The 23,198-nt window shown below is 38.3% G+C and overlaps 1 pseudogene across 1 annotated transcript; it reads left to right on the forward strand.

Moving 5' to 3' along the window:
- The first annotated feature begins 5,019 nt into the window (after positions 1-5,019).
- LOC309834133 (lithostathine-like) lies at positions 5,020-6,872 on the forward strand (annotated as a pseudogene). The gene is made up of 4 exons: positions 5,020-5,083; positions 5,664-5,781; positions 5,988-6,125; positions 6,708-6,872. The product of its transcript is annotated as a lithostathine-like (transcript).
- The last annotated feature ends 16,326 nt before the right edge of the window (positions 6,873-23,198 follow it).

A 23,198-nucleotide genomic window follows, 5' to 3' on the forward strand; every position in this document is an offset into this window, starting at 1 on the left:
CAATTCTGGTAACAAGCTATTATGATAAGACCTAATGATCCCTGCCTCCTGGTATTTACATGCTCATATAAGTCCATACCATATTGGACTGAACTGACACGTGTAACTAATAAGATATTACAGAAATGACCACGTGCAACATCTAAAGCTATGTTTTAAATGACATTGCAGCTCTTGCCTTGCTTTCTCTTGGATCACTTGTGCTGGAGGAAGCTAATCACCACATTGTAAAAACACTCCAGAAGTCCTATGGAAAGGTCCACGTGCTGAGGAACTGAAGCCTTCTACCAACAGCCAGCACAAATTTAGCATGTTAATGAGTCATCTTGGAAGTGGATGTTCCATCCCCAGTCAAGCCTTCAGATGACTATAACCTGACAACTATCTTGATGAAACCTTTGTCTGAAGTTCAACAATTGTTTTAGATTGATTTCTGTGGGCTAACTCTAGTAATTTAAAGACAATTTAAAATTATTTCTGGTTTTCTTACATTACTTAATTCAATTTTCTTTAACTTTTAATACCATATTTTATATAGAGAGGACAATAAAAGTATTATGTATATGATTAAAAGAACATTCAAGTAACCACCACCATACTTAAAAAGTATATAACTGCTAATATATTTGAAGCTTCCTGTGTCCTCATTCCAACAATTTCCTTCTCCCTTCATTCAGAGGTAACAATTCAGAATTTTGAGTTTATAATTCCCCTCCTCTTAATATAATTTATTATGTATAAGTATGCCTAAATGATATAGAAGCCTTTTCAAATTTTGTTTTTGACCTTTTAAACAATGAAATTACACAGTTTATAATCTTCTGTATTTTGATAAATTTTCCTCAACATTATGTCTTTGAGGTTAAGCCATAACAATGCTTGTAACTGTGGTTCACTCAGTTTCACTCAGATACCTTGCTTGTTTAAACCACAAAATGTTTATCCAGTTTCCTGTTAATGGACATTTGGTTTGTTTTTGGCTTTTTTGCCATTATAAATAGTGATGCTATTAACATCCTGTGTATACATACTACTTGGCATTTATATGCAAACTGTATATTCCTAGGAGTGGAATGATTGAGTATGAGGCTGTAAGAAAATGCCAGTTTTCCCAAAGGGTTCTATCAATTTACACTACTGCCAGCAGCAATATGGACAACTCATTGCTCCAAATCCTCACCAAAATGTTGGAAAGTCAAAATTTCTTTTTTGTCATTCTGATAGGTGTGAAATTATATTTCATTTTGATTTTAATTTTATTGATTGCTAATAAGGTTGACATATTGTCATATATGTATTTATCACTGTGCTTCTTCTTTTTTTTTTTTTTTTTTTTTTTTTTTTTGTGGTACGCGGGCCTCTCATTGTTGTGGCTTCTCCCATTGCATAGCACAGGCTCCGGACGTGCAGGCACAGCAGCCATGGCTCACAGGCCTAGCCGTTCCGCGGCATGTGGGATCTTCCCGGTCCGGGGCATGAACCCACGTCCCCTGAATCGGCAGGCGGACTCTCAACCACTGCACCACCAGGAAAGCCCTGTGCTTCTTCTTTACTGAAATGCATGCTCATGCTTTTTCACTCTTCTTTTCTAATGAATGTATTGTTCAATTTCTTGTTGAATTTACTGTTATAAACATATTCTAGAAATCAATTCTTTGTCAGATATATATGTACATAAAGTATTTTCTCTCATTTTTCCCTTCACATTTACTTTGTTATTTTATTTTTATGTTTGTTTTAAAGTGGTCATATTTAGTAATATTTTTACTAAAATATTCTTACCTTCATTTATTACATACATTGGTAAACTTCTTTGGCTTAGTATTTTGTTCAGGAATTTTGCAGCTATATTCTTGAGTCAGACTGGTCTTAAATTTTTTTCTCAGCAATTGTTGAACCTCAATTTTTCTTTTTTCCAGAAATTTTCCCCAATATTTTATGAAAAAATAATCAAAGAAACCCAAAATGAATAGTATGATGATCCTCTAGGTATCTATCACCAAGCAATGACAATTATCCCACATGACCTTTCATTTCATCTATATTCCTTTTCTTACCCTTACTACACTGGATTACTTTGAAGCAAATCCTGAACAACACATTTCAACTGTAAGTATTCTATCATCTATCTGTAAATGACAATATCACTTTAAATATAAGTACAATATTGTAATTGCACCAAAAAATAATAGAACCCCTTAATATTTTCAAATGTTCACACCTAGTCAAGTGTCTCAAAATTATTTTCTCATCTGATTTGTTCAAATCATGATCTAAACATGAGACATACCTTGTATTTGATTAATACATCTCTCAAATGTTAAGAATTTCATATTGCTTTACTTCCTTAAATTCGTTTGCTAAGGAAATGGAGTCATTTATCCTGTAGAGTTTACCCCACCTTCTAGACTTTGCTGATTGTATCCCTGTTTTGTAACAAAAAATTTGTCTCTATCCCCAATATATCCTGGAAATTGGTATCTCGTTGTTAATCAGAGGTTATCAAACCATTTTGACCTCAGGACACTTTACACTCTTAAAAAGTATTGAGGACACCAAAGAATTTTTATTCATGAGAATTGTTGATATTTATAATAAATATTGATATTTATAATACTATATGTTAAACAAGGATTTTAAAATATTTAGTTATTATCTCATTTTGATCATTTTTTTAATGTCAGCAAAATGCCCATATGTGATTAACAAGTTTATCTCTCAGTCCATCTTTCAAGAAAGAATTTTCTTCCATGAAAATGGTGGATTACAAAGGCTTTTTTCCCAAGACAACCATTATACTTTAGTACACAGGCTTTCCACTTAGTCATACAGAATTTTGAAGAAATGTATTCAAGTGTTAAAATTGGGAGTTTGGGATTGACATGTGCACACTGTTATATTTAAAATTGATAACCAGGCTTCCCTGGTGGTACAGTGGTTAAGAATCTGCCTGCCAAGGCAGCAGACACAGGTTTGAGCCCTGGTCTGGGAAGACCCCACATGCTACAGAGCAACTAAGCCCGTGCACCACAACTACTGAGCCTATGCTCTAGAGCCTGTGAACCACAACTACTGAGCCCATGTGCCACAACTACTGAAGCCTGCACACCTAGAGCCCATGCTCCGCAACAAGAGAAGCCACCACAATGAGAAGCCTGCACATCTCAGCGAAGAGTAGTCCCCGCTTGCCTCAACTAGAGAAAGCCTGCATGCAGCAACAAAGACCCAACACAGCCAAAAATAAATAAATAAAATAAATAAAAATGTATTAAATAAATAAATAAAATAAAATAAAATTGATAACCAACAAGGACCTACTGTATGGCACAGGGAACTCTGCTCAATATTCTGCAATAACCTAAATGTGTAAAGAATTTGAAAAAAAATAGATACATGTGTATATATAAATGAATCACTTTGCTGTACACCTGAAACTAACACAACATTGTTACTCAACTATATTCCAATACAAAATAAAAATTAAAAATATATTTACTAAAATGAGTTATCTTTACTGCTTCATCAGTGTCATTTTTTTTTTTTTTGGAGGTACCATGCAACATGCGGGATCTTAGTTCCCTGACCAGAGATTGAACCCATGACCCCTGGAGCAGAAGCGTGTAGTCGTAACCACTGGACGGCCAGGGAAGTCCCGAAGGACATTTTAGAGTGAATGTATTTGTTTGCTTCTTGCAAGTGCGTGGGAGTGAAGAACACAGGTTGACACCCCTACCTTGGTGAATGCTGAGGACCCCGAAATTTACCCACAGTTGCCTGTGCCCCATCAGTGCAAATGTCAACACAGTGAAGAAGGCAAATGATATTTTAGTAAAGTTATGAAAATTGAAATATTACAGTCCCCTTGAAATGGTCTTGAAGACCCCCAGGGATCTGCACATCATGGTCTGAGAATGCCACTCTGAGGTATCAAATTTCCGGCTCGGAATTGAAGTGAACTGAGGAATTATTTCTCAGTCTTCTCACACAGAGTTGGCCAGAAGGAAAATCTACCTGATCCTCGTTTGTCTATTGCCTTAGAACACTCCATGCTTCCTTTACACCTTGTTCCAATAAGGAGAAAGCAATGCTGAAACATTGCTCTTTCCCATTGCTTCAATTCTTTTGTTTCCCTCAACTAATATCTTGCCCTCAGCAATATTTTCCAATGTTATACTCGCCCAACTTTTACTTATTACTAGTTTGGTTTTCTTTAATCTTAAAAGACAGGGATTAATGAAACTCATATATATGCCAGCAAGAGTCAGTTCTTGACAGATTTTCCAAAAATACACTTCTAGTACTTCTTTAACTATCCAATGTCACATATTTTCTAAACTATGAAACAGAATTCGAACCACCAGGCTGTCTTCATTTCTATAAGTTTTTCACACCAGTTACCTGGACAAGGATGGCAAAAGCGTAAACTTCACCTGTTCCTGAGAAAGTATTGGTCTGCTCAAGAAAAAGGAGTAACAGCTGTGGCAATTCCCAGGATTTGATGGGAAGGATCTCCTCCCTGTGGTGGAAATTTCCTTGAATCAATGCCAGACACTTCCGCATAACCCCTTTCATGTCTCCAGTTTCCTGTTATTCATTTCAGCACCCCTCCTTCAAATCCTCTTATAAAAGCCCAGTCTTTTCTGTCCTGACCAACCAGTGCAGATCCCTGCAAGACAGGCAAGTGGGAGATGAGAGCAGATGAGACCCTTGACAGGGGTTTCACCTCACATATTTCAGGGAAGGTATACAAGGATCTCTGTCTGCAGAGAACGTAGGAGCTTTGAGACCAGGTAAAGGCAGTCCTGGGAGGTCTCAGGTGTAGTAGGATATACAGCTTTTCCAATTATTTCCAGAAGTATGGAAGCGGATGCATGCTATCAAGATGGACTTATTCCTAGGGAACTAGACAGAGGAAAAGACAAGAGGTACAACAGGGGGTTTCTCATAGTCTCTCTCTGACCACCCTTCCTTTAGTTCTCTGGTTGTCTCCGCACATCACAGACAAAAATGATGCCTTCCATGGGCCTCCTCAGCCTGTCCTGGATGCTGCCCTCCTGCCTGTTGCTCCTGTCTCAAGTCCAAGGTGAGACTTCTCTGCCTCTGTCACTGGGTTCCCAGTGTTTGCTCAGGGCCAAGAAGAGGAGGAAAGCTCCTGTGTGCCTCCCATGGTAATGGTACATCCCCACACAACAACACTGCCTGCAATTCCTGCATCATCATCCTTCCTTCTGGGTGACTAGTGGTGGGAGTCTCCCCAGTGGTCCAGTACCAGTGGGATGAGATGATTTCCATTTTCTCAGCAGAGTCTAATTTATGTGGGTGATTAAGGAGGGAAAGTATAGAGTGTTCTTAATGAGATGAATAGAAGGAGAAAGATTGAAGGATCCAGTAGAAGAGTAGCAGCCCAGAAGAGGAGAAAAGTTGTTCTTTTGAATAAGGCAGATGAATAAAAAGAAAACAGACCATCTCCCAATTACTAGGTCTAGTTCATGATAAAAAAAAAAAAAAAATCCTGGGAGTGTTGACAATGGTGACAGGCAGTCAGGAGTGTGATGTCACTTCCCCAAGCACTGGCCTCATAGATATTATTCAAGGTCACCTCCCCATTCCAATATCCTCTCTCCATTTCACCCCATCCTCCTCCTTTATGTTTTCCTCCTCAGGGGAAGATTCCCAGAAGGAACTGCCCTCTGCATGGATCAGCTGTCCGAGAGGCTCCATGGCCTATGCGTCCTACTGCTATGCCTTGTTTATAACACCCAATCCTGGATGGATACAGACATGAGTGCTGGAATTTGCAGTTCAGGCTGATAAGGAGAAGCAAATGAGAGACAGGTTTTGGGGCTGGGAGTCTCCATTCTCTATCTTGAGGGTGAGAATGAACACCTCAGTTTTTGCAAACACTACCCCTTCTCACCTACCTTAGCCCTGCCCTTCCCTCAGTGAGGATTTCAATCTCCTCCTCAGTCTCTCCCTTCTCCACACAGATGGCTTGCCAGAAGAGACCCTCAGGACACCTTGTGTCTGTGCTCAGTGGGGCTGAGGGATCCTTCATTTCCTCCCTTCTCAAGGACAATTTGAAACTCCTCTCAGACGTCTGGATTGGGCTCCATGACCCCACAGAGGTACACTTACATGCTCTTTAATCTGTTACCTCCCAAGATGCTATGGCTACCAGGCCCCTCCCTGTCCCCTGCCCCTGCCAAGAAAATATCCTAGAGATCCCTGGAGCTCAGGGGATAATTGGAGAAAATGGAGAACCTTGAGGCCAGCTGAAGAGCTGAGTTCTGTGCAGGTCTCTAGCCTCCAGTTAAAATTAATCTGCCTCTTGTCAAACTTTTACACAATTCACACATCATGCCTTGTAATTCAGTTCTCTGAGCTTCCCTGAGTCTGCACATGCTGTGCTTAGCAAGTGGTAAATGAAGATTTAGCATTGACACATTTTTCCCTTTTATAAAACACATTGTCTTGGAGGTTCTGAGGGTAATCACAAATGCACCACCAAGTGCAGTTCACAGTGCACAGTGACACAGTACCTGTAGTGATTCCATTGGTATTTGTGATCATTTGCTTTGGAATTTGCCAATAGGAGCAAAGAGTTTGGGAGAGTTTCCCAGAGGAGAGCTATGGGGCATCACCTGGAAGAGCAGAGCAAATTCCATGATGCTGGGGAGGGGGTCAGTCCTTCCAGCTGACGGAATCAGGCCAGGAGAACTCTAAAGGCCTTTTCACCTCACCTGACTCCATCCTCTGCTCTATGGGGCTCTGAGCCCAGTGTCGGTGGATGGGAGTGGAGTAGCACTGATGTGCTCGATTACGTTGCCTGGGAGAGAAATCCAGCCACCATCTCAAACCCTGGCTACTGTTAGAGACTGTCAAGAAACACAGGTAAGAAACAGGGGGAAGGGTAAGCTGTGACAAAGTGAGAGAGTGGGATGGACATATAAACACTACCAAACATAAAATAGATAGCTAGTGGGAAACAGCTGCATAGCACAGGGAGATCAGCTCAGTGCTTTGTGACCACCTGGAGGGGTGAGATTGGGAGGGAGATGCAAGAAGGAAGAGATATGGGAACATATGTATATGTATAACTGATTCACTTTGTTATAAAGCAGAAACTAGCACACCATTGTAAAGCAATTTTACTCCAATAAAGATGTTAAAAAAGAAACAGAGGAGATCACTTCTGCTCAGGCTTTTTCATCCCCTCATTCCCCATTTCTGGGCCTGGTCTTCAGAGAGTCCTCCTGGGTTGGAACTATAATATTGGCTTGTCTGTTCCCATCCCCTCTCTTCTCTCCTTTCTTTCTGTCTCTTTCCCCTGGAGTGGGACCCTTGTGAAGATAACAGAGGGCCTTTGAGTCCTAGACCAGAATCTGGGATGCATCTCCATTGGGTTCTCAAGCTCCACCAGCCCCATTCACTTGAGCTCTTCTGTCTCTCCAGGGTATCTGAAGTAGAGAGATTATAAGTGTTATGTGAACTTACCCTATGTCTGAAAGTTCATGGATGAGGTCAGATGGGAAGCCAGCAGCTTGAGTCTGGTGTTCAACTCATTGTGGACTTGGAACCAAGTGTGAAGACCCATCCCAAAGTGGGATATGCTCCCCATACCCCCAACCTGACCACCTTATTCTGACCTTCCCTTCTCCCCACCCTACATTCAGGCTCTTTTGTGTGTTCTATAACCTGGTTTTTCAAGGTTCATAATAAAAATGTTAGTCTTCCACTGCCTGTCTTCTCTGCTTCATTTCCATAGAGAAACTCTGAGAAGGAAGAAGTTGGTGGGCAAGGAGAAACTTTGGTCAATCTCTGCCCAATTTCACCCATGTCTTTGGGGAAATAACTACACATATATATATATATATATATATATATATATATATATATATATATATATATATATATGCTTCTTAGCATATTTGTGTATTGTGTATTTATATTGAGGTACATCAACACTGCTTCTGTAGGATGTGTGTTGTGGAAATATAAAGACCTCTCTCTCCCACACACTCTATTGCCCACACATTCCCCCAAGAAAGGTTTCTGAGGGTATGAGGCAACCAGTCTTAAGGTATGTGATGATGTTTAGAACTATACTTCCTAAACCATCAGTGTGAAACATAATGAACAGATTTTATTAATATTCATAATATACAACACAAATGAATTAACAGACTACTTAAATGGATAAAACAGATAATCTAAATGAAAACCTGTTTTTCTTGTGATTGGTTTCAACAGACATAAATGTAATCTGTCAAACTGAGTACAGTTTTCTGTACTTAACTTACCATGTTCAGCTAGCAGTGGTCCATCTAACCACATGTTGCCTTGTTCCTATAGGGTACTTGTGAGAATGGACCCCAGTAGGTCCTCTGTCCTTGGGCCTTAAAAGCACTCTGACCTCGGTCAGGACTGGAGTTGGTGTGACTTTAAAGTCTAACAAGATTTTTCTTAACACTTTTTGGATGAAAAACTATTGTGTTTTTTGAAGAAATTCTTCTTACCTAACCGAAGGCAAGACCCAGCCTTTTCGTGTATCTGCATATTTCAAGACCACTAATCTGTCTTCCACCTTATCACCACCCCTCCCTTGCCACTAGCTTCCATTGTGGAAAAAATAAATGTTTTGGGCCAGTTCCCTAAAATGGGAAAAATTATCATACAAGACCACTAACAGAATTTTCCATATGGGTCAAGAGCACTATAGCATTGACATGTAAGGGTATTGCTTCTCAAATAAAGAGATTAAATGAATGGTCAGTGTCTTTTATTTCTAATGTTTGTTAAATTTAATTTGTTCTTTCTAGGATAGACAGCCTTGACTAAATACTCCTTCAGCATTTTTGGTGGAAACACTTCTCTATAAGTTTAAATAAATTTATGATTGTACCATTCCAGGGGTCTTTATTTTCTTCCCTGTTTAAAGTAACAACATGGGTTTGAAAAGTTCACAGTGATTGTGCTTGTGCCAGTTTCCATTTTAGTTGAGTTCTCCCTTCAATGGCAGGTGGGCTACCACAGCTGTTGGGACCAGATCCTCTCCTTCCTGCTGGAACCCATTGTGTTAGATAGGATATTTGTAGTTGAAAGTAAGAAAAATCCCAACATAATCTGGCTCAAAAAAGTAAAGGTATTTGCTGGATACATAACTGAAAAATCTAACAGTGAGGAAGGCTTTGAGCTCAGTTTGACCAGGGCTCAAGTGTCATTTCTCTGGGGCTCGCTTGTCTGCATTGTCTTTTATCTGTATCTTTTATCTGTTTACTGCCTTCCTTTGTTACAGCACAAGAGAGTCGCCAGCAGCAACTAGGGCTACTGATTGCTACTCAACATCAGAATAGAGGATTTATACTCTTCCCTAAATTTATAAAATAAAAGAATCCTGAACTTCATTCTTTTTAGACAAACCTGAGCAAATTGCTATAGGCAAGGGTATGTCATGGGCTGGCATTTGAAGCCTCAATTACTGTGCATACTTGAACCATTATTAGAGCAAAGAGGATATACTATCCTAGTTGAATTACATGAGTTGTAAACTGTCCAGGATCTTGGAGTGTGATCACTATCAACAAACCTCAGGAAGGGTTACTCTCAGAAGGATGGAAGGATTGGGTTTTCTTATGGAACACCTGGGAGCTGCCAGGGATTATATCTGCACACATATTCGGAGAACTGGAAGTAAGTAAAACTTGAAGTTGTAATTGGGATTAGGGGATATGAAAAACAGTTAAATCTTTTTTTGCTTAATAATGAGCAATTATCGTATTACTACCATCAAAAGAATCAAAATACAAGCATGTCCAGTGAGGGGAGGCATCCTAAATTTGCAGACTCTAAGTTAAGGACAAGTCAGTTTGCTGTTGACACCTGACATCATATAATATCACTATTCCAATTTTTCAGTTCTTTTTGCCAGCTTACATAGTGAATGTTCCTCTGTAGTTTTCTTTTGCCCAGATTATTATGGAAATGTGCCGTGGCTATTTTCAGCCTCTCTTTGAAAGTAACCAGCCCCACTGACACTTAAAGCTTAGATGCCATGAATTTTTAAAACTAGTTTGGTGATGATGTATATTTTCAAAAGGCAATAAGTCATCTGGTGAAGATAAAATCAAAACACTGCCCTCTCCACAGAGCAATGAAAGGATAGAGAATTAAGAGGATGCTTGGAAAAAAATCTGTGATATTATACTTTATTAAATCTTTTCAAACTATTCTCTCTAAATCAAGTTTAGACTGGATATTGCTGTTCTCCTAAGGATGTGTTAAATATTATGATATTTCGATTACCTGGAACTCCAGCAAGGCCACTTCTGTACCCATATTCTGGGTCTATAAACCAAGTGGCTGCTTAATGATTCCCTATCAATGCAGGAAATTTTGCCAGCCATTTTTCCAGAAAGAAGTACCTTCTGATTTTTCTTAAAATAAGAAAAAAATCACTTAAAACAATCATGAGCATTTAAAATCATTGATTAAAGAAATTATTTATTCCTATCTCTTCTAAAATTAAAATAAAGATAATATAGACATTCAACAAACTGAATAAGTTTAATAAATTGTGGTACAACTATTGAATTGAATATGAGCTATTATAAATTACAGTGAAATGCTTCATTCTGTTAAATTATGAAATGTACATGTGGGAGGTTGAGGCAGTGAAGGACCTCCTTTTCCATTCCCCCACTCACCGTACAGCTTGAGTGGTTTTACCAGAGTAGATAAGGACGATTTATTATAGCAGGACCTGAGCAAAGGGTAGAGGTAAAATCAAAGCCTATCAAGTAAGCAGAAAAAAACCAGGACACTGAGAAGGAACACAGGTGACGTGGGCTCAGAGAGATTCCCAGAATGGGGAGAAGCCCTTCCAGGAACAGGCTGGAACTGTGAAATGTAAGGTATCCTCCCCACAATCAGTCCCACTTTCCTTTAGGCAAAGGTGAAGTTTTATCATTCTCTGAATGCTTCCAGGTGCCCAGTTCCCACGTCCCTGAGAGGCAGAGGGTGTGAGAAAAAAATCCTCCAGCAGAGACTGCAAAAAGGAAGCAAAGAAGAAACCCAGAAGGGATGCAAGAGATCAGGACTCCTGGGAATATTTAGGAAGATATTTGGAAAAAGATTCATGGAAGAGAGATGCAGGGAAGAGTGGACAGACCGTTACCCCTACTGATAGCCCATCTCATCTCCTGATTTTGCCCTTTTCCTCAAATTAAAAAAAAAATGACCAACACTTGCCTACATAGAATCTGATGGTAGCAGATGAGGATGATAAAGAAGGTGATAATTCTTCCAATTGAATCCAATTGCAAATATCCCTGAAAATCTGACTTTAGTCTAAAACTTTTACTTGTGAGCTTATATCTCATTATTTTAAGTGAAAAAAAAAATACATGATACAGTGGGTTTCCACCCCAAACCCCAATCCCCCAACCAATGCTCTAAAACCCATGAACACCTATGTTTAAGTAGCAAGCTGTCATGTTAAAATGGAAAATTCTTGGGCTTCCCTGGTGGCGCAGTGGTTGAGTCTGCCTGCCAGTGCAGAGGACTCGGGTTCGAGCCCTGTTCTGGGAAGATCCCATATGCCGCGGAGCAACTGGGCCCGTGAGCCACAACTACTGAGCCTGCGCGTCTGGAGCCTGTGCTCCGCAACAAGAGAGGCTGCGATAACGAGAGGACCACGCACCGCAATGAAGAGTGGCCCCCGCTTGCCGCAACTGGAGAAAGCCCTTGCACAGAAACGAAGACCCAACACAGCCAAAAGTAAATTAAAATAATAATAAAGAATTATTCTGCCTTCCTCAAAAAAAAAAATAAAGGAAAATTCTTTAAAACTTGATTTCCTGATTAGCACACAATGAATGCATTTGTTAAAAACATTGTTTTTATTGTATGAGGTGCATGACCTAGTGATTCCTTTCTCTACACCAGCATCATCTGTGACTTGCACTCTTTTTGAAAAGAGCAAATGATTCTGTACTTGTAATTCTGTACTTGTAATTTTATTAAAGGATTCATATTGAGATTCATATTGAGATTTGGGGATGCAACTATGAAGTTTTCTTATATAAATTTTGGCTGAAAAATATTGCACTGGGGGATATACACATTGTGTGGAGTTTGGATCATTAAAACCCAAGAGTTGTTCTTTTAAGAAAATGTTAACCAGAGACGCTGTCTTCAGGATATGCCTTGCCATATCTTAGGTGCTATTCAGAATGCATCATAAAGATGACAAAAGATTTCTAGTTGTATAGTGCTTTATGTACATTCATTGCTCAATCCCATCCTTTTAAAGATTATGAAATGCTCAGCACCTTACTGCTGATAGCTTCCCAAGGACCCTTCCCCAGACCCTTAAACACATACATATTATCTTTTTCTAAAAGTCATTGACTATCACAAGTGCAAAGAACCCTCTTATTTCACTGAGGAAGCAAAGAATGTTCAGAGAAGACTTGGGAAACAATTCTATGTGGGGCTCTGATGTTTCTGCACTTCATGCAAGCAGAGGCACTGACTGCCCTTTCTTCTGGTCTATCTTTGCATGGATGTCTGTGTAGTGAAAAGCCTTTAAAAATAGAGATAGTATCTCTCTCCAAAGCAAAAGGCAGGCTTGCTTATAGTTTTAGAAAATGGACATTGTGTTTCCATCCAGAGTGAAGTAAGTCAGGCATGGTTACTCTCCAGTACAAGAAAGATGTTTCCCTCTGAAGTAAGGAGTAGGCTAGCTTACTACCCCTCATAAAGATTCAGGTTTCCTAAGCTCCTGTAGCATAATTATAGGGGATATTCTGTTCCTGTAGCATAACCCACTACATATGAAGGCACCTGTCTGGGCCCATCTATGTCCCACCATGGGACTAGGGGGTAAGGGGAACTGAGCTGAATATTGTGAAACTCATCATACTACAAGTATTAAAGTCCTTTGCCTTCTGCCAATATCTGTGCAACCGTGGAGAGCAACCATGCTTGCTACTAGGGAAAATTTCAGAGAGCTCATGGTCCTTGACATGAAATTAAGTAACTTTTGCAGCACATTGGAAGAAAAGAACTTTAACTGAAGGGTCTTGAATCTTACTTCCTAATTTCTTTATATTGTTGTTTCCATTCCATTTTCCTTGCAGAAAAAAACAGGATTCTTTTTCTTTTTTAAATTACACCGGTCGGACCTGTTATCTTGGCCTTTTCCTCTGGAAGTCCCCCCCTCCCCCCGTTCCCTTTGTGTCCTACTGTGTCTCTCTTTCCCTTCCCCTTATAGATCTACTGGTGTTACAGACCCCACCCTGACATGGTGCCTAGTCCTGCACGATACCAGGGAGAGTCCCATCATTCTTCCCTTAGGGAAAACTGTGCTTTCCAAGAGCCTCTAAAGGAAAACTGATTTTTTTTTTTGATGGATAGTTATAACTTTAATTCAATTATATTATGAGGAAGGAGCAAAAAGTAAAAATATCAAAAACAAAGTAACAAGTCAAAAAGAGAACTATAGAATAATAAAGATATTTGAAGGAAGAAAGTAAAAGAGGGAAGCATAAACTAATGTAACATGAAATAAACATATACTAGAAAGGATCATGAAGTCAAAACTTGATCAAGAAAAAAGAGAAAGCACAAATAAATTTTATTATAAATAAAATGGGACCTTAACTACTGATGTAGCAAACATTAAAAAGATGAGAAAAACATTATAATAACCTCATACTAATAAACTGCTTAGAATATATAACTTTCCAAAACTGACCTACAAAGAAAAAGACTGAATTCTCTTTAATAACCATTTAAAAATCTAGACTGTTAGTTAAAAAAAAAAAAAAAAAATTCCTGCCAAAAGGGAAACATGAGGTCTACAGGGCTTTATAGGTAAATTCTATAGAATAGTCAAGAAACAGATTATCCAAACATTATACAAACTCTTAAAATAATAGAAGAAGGGTGAACACTGCCCAACACACTCTGTGAGGTTGGTATAACTTGATAACAAAATCAGACAAAGACAGTACAAAAAACCAGAAAACTATAGGCCAATCTCACCCATGAACCAATATGCAAACTTCAAACCAAAATTAAGAGCAAAGTGAACCCAGCAACATATTAAAAAACTAAAACTTATAGCTAAATTAAGTTTATCTCAAAATGTAATCAAAATCATGACCAGGAATTTTTCATGAACATTCAACAAAGGGCTAAGGATAGCCAAGACTTTCCCCAAAAACTAGTTGAAAAGACTTGTCTTACCAATTATGTAATTAATAAGACAGTGCATTGGTGCAGTGATAGAAAAATAGAGCTAAGGAATAAAACAATGAGCCCAGAAAGAGACCCATGCAAGTATGAAAACTTTCCATACAAATTGTGAAAGTTTTTGTTCTAGTTCTGTGAAAAATGTCACTGGTAGTTTGATAGGGATTGCACTGAATCTGTAGATTGCTTTGGGTATTAGAGACATTTTCACAATGTTGATTCTTCCAATCCAAGTACATGGTTTATCTTTCCATCTGTTTGTATCATCTTTAATTTCTGTCATCAGTGTCATAGTTTTCTGCATACAGGTCTTTTGTCTCCTTAGGTAGGTTTATTCCTAGGTATTTTATGCTTTTTGTCGCAGTGGTAAGTGGGAGTAGGAAAATTGAATTTTAGACAAATATCCTTATGAAATATCTGTTAACATAAAATATTGTGGACTTTAAGAGGTCATGGGTTAGGAAATCTTGCAAGAAAACAAGTCCAGAAAAAGTCAAGTAGAATACCGTTAAATTGTGTGGGTTTGGTACATATATATGATGAAATATTACTCAGCCATAGAAATAATGAAATAATGCCATTTGAAACAATATGTGTGGACCTAGAGATTATCATATATAGACAGAGAAAAAGAAATTATCATATGATATCATTTATTTAAAAAATGATACAAATGAACTTATTTACAAAACAGAAACAGACTCACAGACAGAGAAAATAATCTTATGGTTTCTAAAGGGAAAGGTGGGGGAAGGGATAAATTAGGAGTTTGGGATTAAAATATATACACTACCATATATAAAAATAGATAATCAACAAGGACCTACTGTACAGCACAGGGAAATCAACTGAATATTTTATAATAACATATATGGGAAAATATATGGGAAAAAAAAAATATATATATATATAAAACTGAATCACTTTACTGTACACCCGAAATTAACACAACATTGTAAATCAACTATACTCCAATATAAAATAAAATTTAAATAAATAAATAAATAAAAGTATGAAAAATTTTTAAAAATAAAAAAATTTGTGAGGGTGAGCTTTTCTATGTTTTTTTTTTTATCCTATCCTGAGGCATATTTAAAGTAAGGAATTTTCAATTTTTCTTTTTTTTAGTTTTTATATATTTCTAAAGCTATCTTCACAATAAGTTTTAAAATGCTGATGATTAAATAATTGGAATCTTTAAACCTTTTGATTATAGAGTACCACATAAAAAGATTGTCTTATTTATAACTCAAAATCCCCGGAAGAAACAATGACATTCGAAATTAGCTTTGATAAAATCCTAACAGATCTTCCAGTGTTTAGTGCTATTGGCACCATGATCTTTGTCATGGTAAAAGGCAGAAAATGACCCTGAAGTTTGTTTCATGACTGGTAGCTGCTTATATCCAAATGATAAGAAGATAGAAGAAACAAAAAATCAGATCTCCTCATGCTACAGTCCTAGTTTGTCTTGATAACCATGAGCAGTGAAACAGAATAGGTCAAGAAGCTTAGATCAAGGACAAAGAAGAGAGAGAATAAGGGCTTAGACCACAAATTAAAGCAAAGAGAGTGGAGTGGTGATTAGGAGAGGGCTTCCTCAGCGACACATTTGCTGGGACTCTCAGGTGGAGAGATGTCGAGGGGTTTCTGGAAGTGGCTGAGATGAGAGGTAGGGGGTCTAGCTCTGTCCAACTCACTGCACCAAAAGCTGGAAGGAAATCAAGCAGAGCACTGTTAGCCTTTATTCAAAATACCTGGAGCCTTTATTCAAAATACCTGGCCTGAGAAGCCTCCCAAGGAACATTCTGATTTGGGTTAGAAATATGTATCGTTTTATGGAGCTCTAGCATGGGAAGGTGTGTTGAGGTTCACCTACTGTCAAGAAAAAAGGAAATCTTCTTGAAAATTAGCAAACATAACTTGGGCAACCTAGATTTTCTCTAAGTGAGGGAAAATATACAGGGGCTGATTTTCTGTACAAGGTGGGGGTGGTTGGGAGAGAGGTGGAAAATGGCCACAGGGGCAAATACAAGCAAATCCCAGAGGAAATGTTTCCATCTCCAATCTTTCAGGTGCTTTCATATAAGAGATAGGGAGATTATTATCATTCTACAGGTTTGAGTGCGGTTCATCTCAGGGAAGCATGAATGGTGACAAACCTGGGTTGTACAGAATGCCAAAGACCCCCAATGAACCTTGATCTTATATGTTTTCTCCCCTTGATTGTGAAAAGAGCCTTTAGCATGATGAGATACTAACCCCTCATTATGTGATATTATATGGCAAAATGGATTCTTGAAGAAGCAATTCAGGTCACTAATCAGTTAACTGAGTCAATAAAATGAGAACTTTCTGGGAGATTATTGAAGTGGCCCAATCTAATTACATGAGCCATTTAGATGCAGTTTCTCTGATTGAGTGTAAGGGGAAGTCAAAAGATTCAAAGCACCAAAAAGGTATATTGTGTCTTTGCTGGTTTAGTAGATGGAGGTGACCATGTACCAAGGTGTGCAGTTGAGAGTGGCACCTCAGTGGACAGCCAGCAGGAAATGGGACCTCAGTCCTACAACTACCAGGAACTGAATTCTGCCAATAACCTGAAAGCAAGTGGGAGTTTGTTACACAACAAAATTAAACTAATACAGTGGGGTTTCCATGGGATAAAATATGTGGGGCTTAGGCTGGAATCACTCTTATTGAGTGAAAATTACCTTCTCTGAGTATGAAAGGCCCAATGCCTGTCAGATCTTAATGAACAGATTTAGTCTATCTTCTGCTGTATCCTAAGCCTGTATCAGGCCATGCTTAAGGAAAATATTGTGAAAGAGAATTCTCTGTCTGACCCTATTGTACCCAGAAGTTAGAAAAATAAGAAAAACACCAGTGTTGAAAACATCCACCAGATGGCAGGATCTGAGGACAGAGCAGCATGGTCCCATCAGAGAGATGTTTAAAGATTCCAGGAGGTCCATTTGCAAGGGATGGTGTGTGATCCTGACTGACCTTAAAGTGTGCTCAATGGAAGAAAAGCAGCATGGGCTTACAGGCTACTTGGAAGATGGGCACAGTTCAAATGAAGGAGTGGTTTGGTCAATCCATTGAAATCATATCAGAGCAATGCAGGCAGAGGACAGGTCAGGAAAATGATGGCAGGGGAGGGCCAACAAAACAAGGACTCAGTAGGAAATCTGCAAGTGGGGGTGTTCAGAGATAAGAACAGCATGAATTTTGAAAGAAAGCAAAAGAAGGAAAAAATATACTGGAAGTCAGAAGTGTTGAATTTTAACCCCTCTTTCTTTGACAGTAAGATATTGGACAAGTCAGTTAAGTTCTGTGATTTCAAGCTGCTTTCCCCACTTGCCCCAAGCAAAGTTGCTCCACATTTGGCCCCACTGCCCCCCTTGTCCCTGTGTCCCACAAATTGTCCCATTATAGGTTCACATTCTCTTTGCAGGCCCCCTGCTGTCCTCCCTCTCACACCAGCCATCACTCTTCCTGGAAGGACTCAGTTCCTTCCCCTTGTGCTCGGGATCATGGGAACAGAGCATCTGGTTGCTACTGGGGAAGGGCAAATCCTGCCTTTGACTTGGACAGTTTGCCAACCTGTCTGGGGCATGGGACCACATCTGTGACAATTCCCAGGGTGTTCCAAGAAGCGGCTACTCCTGATGTTGGAATTTCCTTGTCAGGACCCTCTGTAGGGTCTCTGAGCTTTCACCTGTGCCCTCCCCTTATAATTCAAATTCAAGGCTTTATAGAGGAGGAATCTAGAGGAAAAAAAGCTATTTCTGAATGTGAGGAATTTACAATGTTTCTAGAGACTTCTTGCTCAAATTAAGTAAATTAAATAACTGGTGGCTTGATGGAGAATGTGTTTCTGACCACTCAAAGATAATGCGATTTAGAGGAGGGAGAGACCATGGATGCTTTTCTATAATATCTGGTTCTTTTCCTAATGCTTTTATGGTCTTTATTTCCATGGACACACACTGAGTCATGAGTGAGAGGTTGAGGCTCTATCCTTCCAGGCTCCATCCTGATTTTAATTTATCTGACCCCATGTGTTTGTGACCAAGGGTGGAGCTTGCTTACAACTATGTTGAGATAAGAAAGTACAACATCCTCTCCCCCCATGTTAGTGAATCTGGTGTATGTAAATACATAAAGGACAAATTAAGTGTAGGTCAAAGGACTTTGTGCTTGATGTCTCACATTTATTCATTTTTATGCTCTTCCCGTGGGGTCTGTAGTTATAGCCATGATCAATATATGGTTATTTATTAAGATCAGGCAGGCCTCAGAGAGCTGGATAGGTTGAATATAAAGATACTAAAGAAAAGGAACACAGAAAGTTTTAGTAATATAAAATTACCTTGAAAGAAAACTTCTTGGTTTCAAATCAATCCAGCTCCAACACTATGTAGCTGTTTGATCTTAAGTTTCTTAGCCTCTGTGATCCTCAGTTCTTTCCTCTGTTAAATATGCTCAATAACATCACCTGTATTTTCAGATTGTTATGTGATGGAGATGAACTAGTCTACTATTTGTAAAGCATTTAAGATAGTAGCTGCCAATAGAACATGCAATAAAAGTGTGTGTTAAATGCTCTAGACTTTTCCTTCGAAGTAAAAACGGTTGTGTTGTAAGTAGAACAGAAATGGCCTCAGTCCATCATGTGCTCTTTTAGCCCCTTTTATTACAGGTCAAATTTTTCTAGACAGGTTCTTACCCACAGGACTGCCAAGAATTAAAACAAGTTGGAGATAATCTCTCTATAGAAAGTTTTCTATACCTAGTACAAGGGTGGAACGTAGTGAACAAGTACCAGAAGACAGCCAACAGAACCACTTATCAGTCACAGCCTTGAACTGTGCTAAGCCTTATTGGGGACTTATTAAGGAATTACTCCACTTGGGACACATGAACTCTAGAAATCCAGCATTCTGCTTTCCATCTATCAGAAGAGTTTCAGAGGACTTGTGATGGGAAAGGCCTGAAATGAGCTCCTCTGTACATGGTGAAACGAAGTCAGAAGATAGTATGTCGAGGTCCCTGAGGCCAAGGAGGTACATATTGAAGGGATGGAAGTAAAGCTTCCCTGAAAAAGGCATCACTATGGACAGAGCAAAAGTCCTCAATTTTATTACCTTGCATGTGAAATTTGGCCAGACATAGATGTAAGCAAATGGATAATTATCTCAATAAGTATGCAGCTATTGGGGGCAATAAAAAATTTGATGAGACAACTGTTGTGTCAATTGTTGTTTTAAATCTTCCTCTTTTATCTTGCAGCAGCTCCCTCTCTATATCACACTAGCCACAATATATCTATATGCATTTTAAAGTATTAGATCTTTTATTCCTGGAAACTCATTGTGTGTTTAAAGTCTTCTTGAAAAATGAAATATCTCAAATTTAAAAAAGCAACAATCCAGCATGTATTAATGTTCAAAAATTAATTGCTTTCTTACTTTTATCAAGAGAAATATATCATGGTATTGTTGGGGATGGGGAAGTTTTCCCCTCTACCATTCTTTAGTTCTTGTGGCTGAAATAAAATTGAAACAAGACATTAACTGGCGAAAAATAAGCAAATTTTAATTTATGTACATGGAGGCCCCATAGAAATGGAACCTAAGAAGTGGACAAAGTAGGAAACTTTTATACTTTTAGACAAAGAAATAATAAATTTGTGAGGAATTGACAGAATAAAGAAACTTAGGCTTTGGGTACCTAATTAGTGAAGAACCTAAACAGAGCTTGGGCTTGGGGAAGTAAATTAAAGAAATAACAAAGTCTGTTTACATGGACCTCTCAGTTGAAATTCCCTACCATTGGTGCTAAAGGTGTCCTCCTACCTCCAGATGCAGGGAGTCTACATTTCACATGAGAGATTTAATTCTTGCTTTCAGGGAGACAGAAAGGAGGGCCAGAGTGTTCCTCTTCCTTAGCTACTTCTTAAGTAACTTTAATTCAATAGGATCAATGTACCATTGAAGTACATTTAGGGGCAGCCTAGCCTGGGCCCCAATAGCTACTTCCTCTGAAACTTGGAAGTTTCTCATATTTAAAGCTGAGCTGTTGACTATATAGAAAGAGAACAGGTTAGTAGGATCCTCCATTTCATTGAACCAACATTTTAGTTGTGAGAACAGATCAGTTAAACAGTTGTATCTCATTTATGAGGTGATGATGCAGATGGGCTCCCCAAGCCAGACATATGTGCAAGGAATCAGGTATTTAATAAGAGACACTTCTGTGGGAACAAAAGGAAAACAAAGGTTAGTGAGACAGCAGATTATAAACCAGTTTCTGAGCCCAGGTTGCAGTCAGTCAAGCAGATTGCTAGATGTCAGGGACAAAGCATCTTTTGCATTTTGAATTATCTCTGAGGAAGTAATAGGATGCGTGGGTAAACTTTCTGAGTGGCTTATACGGAAACAGGCTCAAGGATTGTTTAAATATGAGCTATTCTAGTGATTTCTTTGAAATTTATATCACATCATGTAGCTCCAATTTGCAGGGCTTCAGGAAAAGGGCAGTTTTAGTTCTCAATAATCCCAAAACAAAAGAAGAGGGTAAAACTGGAAACTTTAGAGAACTGTAGTTAGATATTGCAGAAAACTAGAAAAAGTCGGTAACCAGTCCAATTTTCAGGTAAGTAACAAAATCTCAAAAGAAAGTAATAGCACTAGAAATTAATATCTACAAGTGGGTATTATAGTTTAATTGAAACATATTTTTTCTCTCTAAAATCACCCACATTTTACAAAGCCAAATAAAGACTAAGTTGTTTGGAAAATATTTTAATTTAATAAGCTTTACCTGATTATTTTCATAAGTCCAGCAAGAATAGTGATTACCCACGTAGGCTCTTTTAATTATGTTTTGCTGGAACTTGTTATAAGAAATCTCCAGATTAAACTTTTAATAACCTCTCAGGGCCAGTAAGTCACACCAGATATTCGCTGTCAGGTTTTCCTATAATAACTATAGATTTTGTGGATTCCACTCCTCTTGAAGTCCCCAAAGTATCCTAAGTTTCCTGGGCCTTCCAGGAAGGACCCTTCCTTATTTACCAGGTAAGGCTGCTGGAAACCCTGTTAACAAGGTACAAGGATTTTTTTCCAAGGGGCCTTATTGGCTCCAAGAAGTCAGCCTTAGTTCCTCTAAGCTCTCTGGTCATATTTGTCTATGCGTGTCTCTTTCCTATATGACATTCCAGTCAAAGCCTTGGTAATATAATCAGTGTTTCTAATTGCGTTGTAGTATAAAGAGAACAGATTCTTATTAAACTTATGCAAATAACTATACTGCCAAGGAAATAAGAATGCTCACTGAGAGTTTCTGAATTCTGGAAGGATCAGTTAGGGAGAAAAAGATCAATGTCTCAACTCTGCTTATAACAGTATGTCTTACCAAATCGTTGTAAACATTTTAAAAAATTTCCTTGTATCTGTAAAAAAAAGGTTAAAAAATCAGTAGTATTTTAGACAAAAAGTTATAAAAATTATAATAATTCATCAGTTCATTCATTCCCATGTAATTCACTCTTGGTTTTTTAGTCCAGTTTTCCATTAGTTCTGTTGACCTTGCCTGATAATTGAGGTGACAGGGACAGTGCGAATCCAAGAAGTTTGCAAGTTTGTTGTTAAGGCTTATAGTATTTGCCCAGTGAAGTGAGTTCCTGACCACTGGAGATTGTGGAAGGTAGACGCCAAGCAGAAAACACATTTTTAAAAGTTTCTTTACCATTGTGAGGGCATCAGCTTTGCAGCAGGGGAAAGATTCAACCCATTTGAAAAACATACATACAGTAACAATAACATTTTGATAACCCAGTATTAAGTGATAGTTGAATGAAGTCCAGCTGCGGATGTCCAAAAGGTCCAGAGAAAGGAAGTCTGAAGCCACTGAGGACAAAATTATTTTTTCCCCAGTGTTATGAACCCAGCAGCTCAGACATTGCAGGTAGACTGTTTTCTTAATTTTATAGAAATCTTCCTGACAATGGCTATTTACAATTTGAATTATTTTAGCTTCACTATGGTGGGTGAAGAAATGCAAGAAAAAAAAAAATGAGGTTTTCCAAATAGACACGAAGAACCAAATGGCCTTTTTGGTTTCCCATTTCCCTCACTGTTTGTTAATTTAGAGCTATTGCTTATCCATCTTAATTTCTCTCATTTAGGTGCAGACTGTTGTTTTGTCACAAGCACCTTGAGATCACATAAATCTGCCAATAAGCGTTTTTTTGTTCTGTTTTGTTTTGTTTTTGTTTTTTGTTTTTACAGAAGCAGAATGAACTTCAACCACATGTGCCACAACCTTACAGATTCTGTTGGTGCTGCTTTTTCGCGAAAGTCAGGGCATTTCCCTGATATTTGGGTTCAGTCCCTTTAGCATAAGCCTCAATTTTAATGACAGATAACATCTTATGTCAGAACATATATGACTTCCACGACTTTTATGTAGTTTCTGGGGACACTTATAGTACAAATCCATACAGACACAACATAAAGAAGAGTTAATGTTACTTCTTATTTGACAATGTGTCCCATGTAATTTAACATATCAAATATATTTAGTTTAACATTGCTCTTTTCATAAAGGAGAGAAAACAAATTTTTGAGATACTTCAAGAGCTCTCTAATGTAATTCATATCTCAAAGTTAGTTCTAACTCAAAAAGACTTTATTTAGAATTTGCTTTTGGGGAAGTTTGACAAAATTATCAAAAAAGCTTAAAAACACTTAGTCATATAGGTGACAGTAGAACAAATCATGGTCATCCATTTAACTAAAACAACAATTAAAGACTTCATAGGCAAATGTAGAAGGTTATATTAAACTTTACTCTTTATTATTGAGAGAACTAGGCTTCCTTAAGTAAGCAAAGACCTGATAAAGATAACATATAATGTAGTGATTATTTTGACA

Source organism: Grampus griseus (genome assembly GCF_964374135.1).
Source record: "Grampus griseus genome assembly, chromosome: 15".
Lineage (NCBI taxonomy): Eukaryota > Metazoa > Chordata > Mammalia > Artiodactyla > Delphinidae > Grampus > Grampus griseus.